General features: G+C 41.2%; 2 long non-coding RNA genes across 2 annotated transcripts; one reads left to right on the forward strand and one right to left on the reverse strand.

The window, feature by feature from the left end:
- Nucleotides 1–802: 802 nt before the first annotated feature.
- On the forward strand, nt 803–10,584 carry LOC136177023 (uncharacterized). The gene is made up of 3 exons (XR_010664671.1): nt 803–2,781; nt 5,502–5,677; nt 10,447–10,584. It is a non-coding gene; the product is annotated as an uncharacterized lncRNA (long non-coding RNA).
- LOC136177024 (uncharacterized) lies at nt 8,344–11,357 on the reverse strand. The gene is made up of 2 exons (XR_010664672.1): nt 10,837–11,357; nt 8,344–10,550 (listed from the first exon to the last, which is right to left on the reverse strand). It is a non-coding gene; the product is annotated as an uncharacterized lncRNA (long non-coding RNA).
- Between the last annotated feature and the right edge of the window lie 239 nt (nt 11,358–11,596).

Genomic DNA, 11,596 nt, shown 5'->3' on the forward strand with positions numbered 1-11,596 from the left:
GACATCGGCTGAAGCCATTTTGGGAAACAGAAATATCATATCATATGACCTCCTCTGGTATAAAAGTAAACTATCAGCTGTAAATCCGATACACAACTACAGCAGTGTGTGTGTGTGACAGCGAAGGGATGTGAGTTCGTTATGACCTGGAGCTCGCTTTCAAAATAAAGGTCAACTGTTTCTAGCTTTAAAAATGTTAGCTGTAGTAGGGGTTGATGTATATGAAAGTAGAAATGTCATCTGTTTTGTTGTTTATAAAGTGAAAGATGTTTTATTTTGAAGGAGCTTTATGATAGTTTCCGATACTTAAGTGTATCATGAGAAGATTTATTTTGCCAATAAACTTTTTTTGCTTTTTCAACAGTCACTTCAAAAGTTATGAGAGGCAAATATCGCCCATGCCAGTTTCAAATATTTTTAATTTCAAATTGTTTACATGTCTTAAAACTTTTGAAATGAAAAGGCGTCTTATTCTGGTGAACTCAGAATGTCTTTCACTTAAAGCTCCTGTGAGGGATTGCGTTGTTTTTGGCGCCCCCTGTTGACAAAGCAGTACCTCTTATCGCTTTACTGATTTCGTCATCTGCACGTGTAAGAAGTATTTACTTACCAAAAATCTCATCCTGCGGTCTTGTTACAAATAAACAAATCACTCAATGTGAATCATTGCAGTGGAAAATGTAAATGTCTGCATGACACCTACCCGGCGGCAGTGATTACAGGCATTACAAATTATTATAAAGGAATATGCAATGCTGTCGCTGGTGGTCTGAATTGTTCTCGTAACTCATATAGAGGACTTTGCATACATTTCAGTCTGTTTCATAACCAGATAAAAACTCCTCACAGGAGCTTTAAAAATTAAAAAAGGGTTAAAGGCAGAGCAATTTGAAACGTAGAGAAGTGTGCAGATTCTGTGGTAAATGTTCAGAACTCTATACACAAACTGTCCTCAGAAGACCTGCAACACTGTTAGAAGATACAATTCTTCATGAGAAGTTATGGTAGGGGGCACGCAACAGTGAAACCATAACTCTCCTGGTAGCTTTTTAGCTCCAAACAGTGTTCAAGGACGCATTTTTCCTTTGAGTAAAGTTGGTGTATTCAGTTTAGAAAATATAGCATAGAATTATTTCACTTCTCCAACTTTGAAATTTCAACACCAAAACTCCATAGTGCACCTTTAAATAAATCTCCAAACACTTTATCTTTACGTCTCTCCTGATGGCGTTTGACTGTTAAGTCATTTTGGACCATGTCAAGGCTACAGTGCTTTAATTCCCGTCCTTCTTTCACTTAAATATCCAGACTGCATTATACCCAATGGGCCGTATCTCATTAATGTATGTGGTATGATTCTGCACCTGTAATTAAGTGTCAGTTTATAAACACACAAACACTAATAACACCCAGAGCTTTTTCTAGGAGGGCCCGGTGGTGGCAATAGCCCATCCATCAATGTCCCTAATGAGCCTCCGTACAGACAAGTCAGTGGAGGCTTCCTGGACCCATCAGTCCTATTTTTCATGCTCACTATGATAACTACCCAAATCCCTGGCAACATGGAATCAGCAGAAGATAGTGACGATGTTGGTGTATGTTTGTGTGCATACATTCAGCTTGTGTATGTGTGTGTGTATGTGTGTGTGTATGTGTGTGTGTGTGTGTGTGTGTGTGTGTGTGTGTGTGTGTGTGTGTGTGTGTGTGTGTGTGTAATAAGGGGTCTTGAGAAAGTTCTCATTAACCTCACTGTCATTTTAGTGTTGTAGATGTTAATCAAAACCAACACCATTAGGGGTGAGGTGCTTAATATGGCGTCTGCTCTTAATGTCGCCATTAATAATATGATGGAGAGAGAGGCCAGCGCAAGAAGCTAATGAGGTGTCACAGGTCATTTAGACCAATCAGAAGCCACCACAGGACGTACGCTAAACAAAGGCCTTGGCTCGTCTAGAGGACAACATGGCAAGAGTAGAAACAGTAGCTATTATAATAATGGTGGGAATCGCAGGGTAACATTTCAACACATTTCAATATGTTACCATTCAGAACAGTACGCCACAATACTGGATATGTGGCTCATTATAACATCAAGATGCAGCCATGATACAATAAGTGATATATTGAGATTTTCACTAAATGGTAAAGGGCATGACAAATTTTGCATCAGTTTCATCTCTTACCATGCTTCATCTCTGAACTTCTTTTCATTTCTCTCAGCCATTATCCCTCTGTCGTCTTCTTCTTCTTTTATTCAGCTGTCAACTACTTATTTCACCCCAATTCATGTCATGAGCACCGCTGTAAGGAACCAGGAAGTAGTGACGCGGCGATTCAAATCGGCAGGGATAAGTGTTTAGAGTATCGTGTATCACATGGGTCAGGGTGACAACATATCGCCACACTGATGTTTTGTCACACACCTAACCCTTGTCTTCTGTTTGTTGAGCTCTTGCTTATGTAAGTTCTTAGCAAACCCAACCCTGAAGATCTTCTGCAGCTTATGAGTGATAATCCTCTTCCTGTTTATTTGAATTAAACATCTCTCTGTCTGTCGGTCTCTCTCTCTCTCTCTCTCTCTCTCTCTCTCTCTCTCTTTAGGCTGCAGAAGCAAACAGCACAGAATGTGGTCGACATGTTTAGATAACAGACAGATCTACGGTTTCAGAAGCCGAGGCCCCCGCGCTGCAGGGAATGGATTTCATGCTCCGGGATTGTCACCAGGAAAGGACTGAGACAAGGTTTTGGACTGGGCCTGGGATCAAGCTGGGATGAAGGGAGGTTTTTACAAAATATTTACAGGGTCATCGTGAGTGCTGATGGCACTTTGATGGACTTGTAATAGTAGAAGCCGGTGTTTCTTTATGGTTAAAGTGGCAATAAACAGTGGTCTTTTTTTTTGGCTTCAAATGTATCGGGTACTTTGAAGCAAAGGGAGAAGACGTTTAGGATTTTCTTCCCCGCATAAAACTAAAGTGAGCAGGTTCTGTCAGGAACTTTCAGTCTGAAAGAAAAGTTTTTTGTTTTGAAAAAAAGGATTTAGAGCATCCTGTTTCTTGTCTTAGTCTGTTCATCTGTACGCCATAAGGCCAATCATATATTTTTGAAGCACAATATAATGTTCATAAACCCAAAACAAAGAAAGAGCTGAATTAGAATTTAAAAAAAAGCTCACCCGTGATGTTTGACATTTTTCTCTTCTAAGACCAAATAATCACATTCACCTAGTGATTAGTGTGCATAATGTAATAATAAGCATAGACCTCTCTCCAAACACTTTCAGACTTCTTGATAATGTTTCTGCACGTCAGTCTGAAAGCAGCCAGCAGTCAGCGTGTCAGCAGGTAATCACAGAGGAAGTGACGTCTGACGACTCCGGTCTGCCGCCCGCGATCGCTTCTTTAAGAGCAAAAGGAGGTGGCTGCGTTTCAAAGCTAATTGAGGAGGATAAATGGCCATGTCAGTCCTGTCAATGTATTATGTTTTAAACCTAGACAGTTGTTGTCGCTCTCACAGGGCCATAATTTTATGCCATTAAAAGTGCAGGGGGGGGGGGGGGGAGAGTGAGTGAGGGAGGGAGGAAGGAAGCGAAGGAGGGAGGGTGGAAGGACCTCTTGTTCCCTTCATACTTGATTCCCTGCCACTTTTGTGTTGGAAACTTTTGGCATTTCTTGAAAGCATAAAGACTAGTTGGGACTTTCAAGTGATCATAAAGTCAATCATGTTGGCTTGAATTACCCGGCAATCTCTGTCAGTCTGTGCCCCTTTCAGTCGCTATGCCATAAGATGTGCGTGGGAGTGGGGTGTAGATGTGTGTGTGTGTGTGTGTGTGTGTGTGATCCCCTCGTGTACATTAATGCACATACTGTTCGTGTGTGTGACACAAAAGAAGTTGAAGACTTCAATGAAAAGCGATGGTAGAAGAGGACTTTTTTCATACCTAACTGACATAAGTCAGATAAAATAGGTTGATTTGTTTGCCACAAAAAATAAATAAATAAAAAACTTTCTATTCTTGGATTAAATTATATGCATGGAACACTTTTAAAAGCAGGAATTAAAAAAAACAAATTGTAATGCCCTGCAGGTCCGGGCAACTCTGACACTTCTCTGTGAATTGCCACTAATCGAAAAAATGTTGGCGGGAATTACTGTCACTTGTTCAGATTTGTATGCATGACAACCTTTTTTTTTTTTTCTTCTTTTTTTTTTCATCTCAAAGAATACCAGACCCCACAAGGTCTTTACATTATGGGCAAACATTTGCAATTATGATGAACTCCAGCAGCTTATCTCAAAAGGAACAGGTCCTTACTGATGGACAAGTCGACGTTTTAATGAAATAAACTGCTTTGAGCTGATGAAATAAAGATTGCTCCACCTCGGGGCACACTCAAATTAAATTATCAAGATGGCTACATGCATGCCGCTCAGGTACAGCCTAATCAAACGGCGCTTGTTTCATGGAGTTTTTTTGTGAAGACACTTCTGTATAAAGTGGATAATGCTCGCTTAGATTATTACTATTATTTTTGCCTGTTTCTCAGCGCTCGCCTGTGACGGCTTAAGGCCTTGCAGATTCTCTTTGAGTCCATTCAGAGGGATGAACTAATGTCGAAACCATGTGTCGTCCCCAGAGGCGAGGGCGAGTAGACACTGTGATGCGTGCAGTTTTATGCGTGCAGATAAACATGGGCCCGATGGCTTGTCAGGAGCCTGTGGAAGGAGCCCAGAGTCCTCTGCCTTAAAACAATGTTGGTGTTGGTGCGAGAGGGACTGACTGGCAATGGGAAACACCTGTGCTGGGGTGAGCAGCCGGGCAGTATGCTGAGGAGGGGGGGGGGGGGCCTTATTGAGGGGGTTACCACTGTTAAAAGAGGAAGGGACGGCAAGAGGGAGACATAAAGGCCGCTACTTCCTCACCGTTTGCTGCTGAGACGTGAAGTTCTTAGGAAACTAGTTACATTAATGTCTTCACTTTTGCACCTTTAACACACAGTTCCCAGAATTTAGGCTTAGTATGTTCAAGCAAATAACACACATTCATGAACTGAGGCAATCAGACATGTTTGAATGGTAGAGAATACACTGGAGTTCAGAAATATGACTGCAATATTCAACTATATCTCCCAACAGTACTTTTTTTTTTCTGCTGATATGATCAATCCTCTGACATTCTCTGATGGCAGACATTTAAACAAAGGCATTCTTTTTCCATATCGTAATATCTGAGTGAAGGTTTTGCTCTGCTGTGACAATTGTAAGACTTATTTTTGGATATAGCATAAAGCAGGAGGTCTCTACAGCCACACAGAAAACCTTCAACTCCTTTGGCAACCAGATGCAGCATCGGGGCAGCATGTCAGACAATCTCAGCGAGGAGTAATGTCATTTTTTTTCCCCCCTCAGCTGATGTGCTTTCAAACCTTTTGCTGGCCTGCATGGCTTTAAGGTTGTTGTTTAAGTTTTCAGGCCTTTTTTTTTTGCCTTTTTTTAGACAGGACAGCTGAAGAGACACAGGAAATGTTGGGATGAGAGAGAGAGGGGGATGACATGCAGCAAGGGACCGAGGCCGAATCCAAAACCAAAGGCTGCTGCCTTTACGAAGACTACAGCCTCCATACTGTACGTGGGGACGCTCAACATAACCGCTAGGCCATCCAGTGCCATCCATAAGGTATTTTGATGAGAGAATTTGTAACCTTTTAGAAATCCCAATTGCTCTGTTTTTCAAAAAGTTTATCAAAAAGTTACCCTGCACGTCAAAATGCTTTTAAGTTATTCTCGATAAATATGTAGAATCAATACAGAAATCCTTCAAACATTCATTTTTTATAAAAAAAAAAAACCCATGAAGGTATGTCAGATTTTTTTTTTTTTTTAAAGTATACCTAGCTATAAAAAAAACAAAAAAAACATGCACACACAGTATAAACAAGGAAATCCCAATAGAAAAACACAGAGCACATCACACAGCCTTACAGCCACACATCTTACTCTGCTGTACATCCATCAGCCGCTCCTCGGCGGCCCGGGCGCTCCACCCTCCAGTCAGGTTGATCATTCCTTCTCCTGCTTCTCTATCCTGAGGTGCCTGCTGTCAATTTATCCGACTTCTCCTTTTAATTTCATACTTTCCACAGTGTAAGCATCCATCTCGGCTGTCTGCTGCAGCAGCGTTCGAGGGTTCAGAGGAGGCTCGTGTGTAGTCCACGACTGACAGGAGGAAGCTGGTTTACAATGGAGTAATGATCTCGTGGAAAGAAAGCCGTGTATTGTACACACAGTTTGTAGTCCGCACTGTAATTTTTCCTTATTCTAGTCCATTATTAAATGTCTTCTTTATATAGTGGATAATGTGCTGCAGGACTTGCTGTGCTTCTGGGACATTATTATTATGATGCTGATAATACTGCCTCATGTGTCATAATGTGCTTTACTTAAGATCAGACCTTTTCAGTTTGCAGCTGGTGGGTGCAATGTGCCCCTTACACAACCTCAAACCGGCTCTAAAAGAATGAAAATTATTATTATTATTGTGTGTCGTTAAGCAAAGAAATATATAATTTATTTAAAAAGACTTTCAAACAGTTTAAGCAGAAGGGACATGAAAGGGACGAACTTGACTTTTAAATTAAGTGCAAAGAGTTTCTATTCGAACAACAATTTACTTCCCCTCTACTGAACATGTTGATTATGAACACAGCTTTTCTGATTCTGCATTGGAAATGTAGAGATTGGAACAGTTTCCTCGAACGTTTGCAAAAGAAATTCTGAAAGCAACTGACTAAAGCATCCAAATATTCCCAGAAGTTTTTAACGGAACTGTTTTCCAAAAAAGGATTCAAACTCCTAAAAAATGTCTGACCAATTTTATTTTTTTACGATTCTGGCCTTTTAAAAAGCAACTGAATGGGCCTGTGTTCGATTGATAACATGCTGTTTACTAAAAAGTTGCAAAAAAAAAACTCTGAAGTGACGAACATAGTAACTAATATAGACTAAACTTATGAATACAAAACTGTCTGTTTTTATGAACTGACACTCACAGCATCAGCCGAATCTGGCATTCCTACAGTATTATAATCTCAAGTATTCATATCGATGAATGAAAAATCAGATGTATTCCATGAATCAGGCTCGCAATCAGTCGATCATATTCATGTTAAACCCCATGAGCTTCATTGCTTTCCCTCTGACACATCTGGAATTTTATAATAAAGCACTTTTCCCCAAGCTTTGATACGTGAAATATCGTTAGATTTAATCTTAATTTAGGACTCCCCAACCTACTTCCCATAGTCCTCTTCTCCCCGTCTCCTATTTCCTTATCCTTCTCTCCCTCCCTCTCTCTCTCTCTCTCTCTCTCTCTCTCTATACGTCTCACAAAATTAATTACTGTATGTTTTATTTTATGAAGGTGTCAGGCAGAAATGATGAATGGCTTGTAATATCAAAAGATTAAAGACACAATGCAATGAAGGACGCGGCTGCTTACACTGTGGTAGCACTTACATGCAGACACATGTACACACGTACACACACACACAAAGCATGCACACACAGTCTCTGGGGCCACTGATATCTGGTTTCATATCTGATATTAACTTACTTGGGGGAGCAAGTATGGCCACAATATCATTACCAGTGGTGCAGGGGCATAATAGAAGTGAACTTTTCAGAAAAAGGTCCCTGTAATTGCAGCTGGGGCCTTTCTTGATAAAATTCCATATTGATATGAACACTGGTCCGCCTCATTACGGCCGCAGATGAAAAAGAGCATTTCAGTGTTCTTTAATGAGCGCTGTACCAGTGAAGGTCATCTTAATGGGGTTCAACTTGCTGTTGGGAGCCAGAGGTAATATTCTAATGAGAATGAGAGCCACTACACCACTCGAGTAATTCTGTAATTGCACCCATGGATGCCATTTTATTGTTGCTCGTGCGGCGCTGTTGAAGTCCTTTGTTGTCATTTGCAACATTGCTTGTCCTCCCTGGTCTGGCTTGGTGGTCCAGCTGAAGCTCACAGACACACACACACACACACACACACACACACACACTCTCTCATTACCATATTTCAAATCCACTTCACAGACAATGTTGTGTTTATTGGAAGCTACAGTTTATTCATTGCTTACTTATGGGTGGAGGGACATCAGAAGCACCTAGCAGACAGAATGAGTTTTAACCTCAGTACACAGCAGCGTGGCAGAGCAAGGACAGAGGGGATGTTTGTGCGTGTCTGTGCGCGTGCCGGCTGGGTTTGTCCGTGTGTGTGTGTGTTGAGTCTGAGTTTCCGTGAGTGCATGTGTGTGCAAAAAAGAAAATATGAATGCCTGAAGCTGTTCATCCTATTATTTATTTATTCATTCATTTTTCTTTTAATTTAAAACATAAAAAAAGTAAAAGAATAAATCAAGGAAACAAAACAGTAACAAAAATAAGATTATTTTCTGTAACAATTTTATTTGTAAGTTCTTTCTGTTACATAAGGGTTTAAGGTAGGGGCACAGAAGGCCTAGCTGTTTGGTTGCCCCCTATGTAGGAGGCTATATTTCGCCAAGCAGGCGGCCCTGGTTCAAGTCAGGCCTACATATGTTATTCCCCACTTTCTCCACTGTCCAATCAAATGAATGCAAAAAAAACCCAAAATTAATCTTTGAAAAATGAAGGGTATAAGGTGACGTAAAAAAAACCCATCTTGTATAATATCAAGTAGCTGTGTAACACAGATCACAATTCTATTCCTAACTTAATTTGTTGGCTCACAGTTTGGTGCAAGTTCTCTAAGTGTATTGTAAGCTTTGAATAGCAGAAGAGGTGAGGTGTAAATTTTGTGACTTTGTCAGCCAGAGCCCTTCTTAGGTTCAGATTACCAGCGCAAAATGTCAGCGCCTGTTGCCTCCATGGAGATGGAGACGTGTTGTCCATATTTATATACAGTCCATTGATACCATGCATATATAGACTTACAGTAGCTTTAGCTCCAATAGTGAAGTCTGTTTTTCTTAAAAGCATCTTGAGGAGGCATCTTTATAACTGTTGATTGTAACATACAGTACATATGGCCTCTAGGAAAAATAGATAAAAATGGTTAAACCTAAACTACCATCGTTCCCTCTTTGTAGGTCACATAAACTCAAACAAACATTTCCACAGCAGTACTAGAGGTTAAACGTCACACAGCTTTTTTCCCCTTTTGGACCTAAAAATAATTTCCAGAGTCACAAATCATTACCATTCGTCTTCCTTTCCAAAAGTATTTTAATGCGAGACATTGATGAAAAAGATGTCACCTAAACTTATAGAGTAGAAGCTTAGGGGCATGTACTCTTGTGGGAATTAAAAATGAGCAATTTGTCAAATTTAATTCAAAGTGAAGTGGAGATGAATTCCTCTGTCTCCTCCGTCTTTGACTGACTGATAGAGCAGACTGATCCTTGCTCTGTATGATTCAGGTGTCTGTGTATAAGTACGAGGGAGTTTTAAAGGTGATAAAAAAAAAAAAAAACAGGCAAGGCAGTGAATATCATCTTGTAGATAAGACAGCCACCCTGCTTTTCCACGGGCTACATCCGTTTTATCGCATCTGGCAGCGAATTAAGGCACGTGCGAGAAGAGGGAGGGGGGTGGGTGGGGGGGGGGGGGGGGGGGGGTGGGGGACGGGACGATTGAAAATGAAACCCGGGGCTAAGACCGCATTCAGCCTGACTGCTTTCTTCCCTCGACGCCGACATTAGGCTTTGATTCTCACATGAGATCCTCTGATGATGATGATGAACCATAAAAAATGATATAGCTCAATAAAAGTACAAAAAGGCGCGAGTTCATAAAGAGGACCTGAGGGCCGTGTTAGGTTTGGTCCGTGCCGATGCATTCCTTCTCCCTCTGCTGGCTTTTAGAGATGATTACCTCAGATATTTATGGGGGAAACATTTTTTTTGATTCGAGAGGAGTTAGTGTGGCGGGATATTTGAGTCTATAATGCTGCGCGTATCCAACACAGCAGGTTTTTCTCTTGCCATTATGGAAGATCTATGACCTGTTATGTGTTAAAAACTGGGATAACGTAGTGTTCTTGTCATCACTGTCATCGTAAATAGCCCCTGGAAAAGAAAAAATCTTGGACTATATCGGCGATGACAGAATTGGAAAACCGACTGTTATTGACACTCCGCTTTAAAGGACAAATGAGACGCTTGCTGAAGTTTTCTTGGTCACCTTGAAAGTCCAGAAAAATCAAAAACATACAAATGGGACCCATGCCTCCATATATCATTATGAGACCCTGCCGATACATTGGGTTTCGTGTCAATACGTTGTGGAAAATCAGCAGCCGTTCTGCAGCCAAGAAATGTCAGCAACATATCGGACCTCTCCTCTCCCCTCCTCTCGTCTCCTCATTGATTCTTTCATCCTCTCTCTCTCTCCCCTCTATTGAAGGAGTTGCAGACTGGAGAAGGCAGGCTCCGCCGAGCAGCAGCTCCCTCCTCTTCAGGCAGCGTGTGATGTGACTTGAGCCGTGTGATCTCCACCAGAGAAAAACCCTGATGCATACAGGAAATAATCAGGGCAACACAGGCAGGGTTCAGAGGAATGCAAATATTTTCAGAGTGCTTAAAAAACAATACCACACACACACACACACATGTGCCTGCCGCCAAATACTAACCCACCCCCCCAACACACACACACACACATATTTAACCACAATACATACCCACACATACATCACACAACAGAGGAACCAAAAAAAAACAACAACCAGCCCCCTGACAAAACTCTCCCCAAGTGCATTTGCATAAAACATTAAGCTTAACAAAATGATTACACCTGACAAGTTGAGTTGGAGGAAGAACATCGCCGGTGGCAGCCAGTTACTTGCAGATCCTGCAATCATTCTCTCGTCAAGCAACTGTTTCATGGCCGCCTTTGTAGGCACTGTCACGCCGCTGCATCGTGATTAATCCGTCCCTTTTGTTTTTCTTTTCTCCCTTCCACCCCTCTCAGTCCCTCCCACAAATCCAATAAGTTGCCCTTAAATCAGGTTACCCTGCACCTTGCAGATAGGAGCATTGTGATGGATATGCCAAAACGCATGCCAGGCGGCGTGTTTTTGTGCGGAAGCACTGTGAAATTGTACCGCTGTGATTCTGCATTATGGTGCTAAGTGTTTGTCTTGTAATGCAATTAAATGTGCATGTAAGCCGCCCCCACACTCCCCAAACTATTGTGTGCTGTATTTAATAATTTTATATACGCTCTTTTGTGACATTGCCATTTAACCCGAGGTGAAATAGAATAATTTAGAGGAGTATTAAAAGAATAACTTTAGAGTGTTTGCCATAGAGAACACAAGCCGGATCATTTCAGAAAAAAAAAAGAAAAAGAGATGACTATCAAAACATTAATATCCTTCTCACTCATATAAGCCGGCTGCAAATTCCTAGCTCTGAGTTCTTTGCTGAAGGATAGCTCGCAGATAAAGAAAGAGAGAGATTATTGCCTCCTTTCATTTCTGCCCCCCTGGCAGCGGTAGGTATGGTAATATGGTTTTTGAATATTTGCAAGCATAAACTTAAGAAATGAGTGC

This window comes from Labrus bergylta, chromosome 18 (assembly GCF_963930695.1).
Source record: "Labrus bergylta chromosome 18, fLabBer1.1, whole genome shotgun sequence".
In the NCBI taxonomy this organism is placed as follows: domain Eukaryota; kingdom Metazoa; phylum Chordata; class Actinopteri; order Labriformes; family Labridae; genus Labrus; species Labrus bergylta.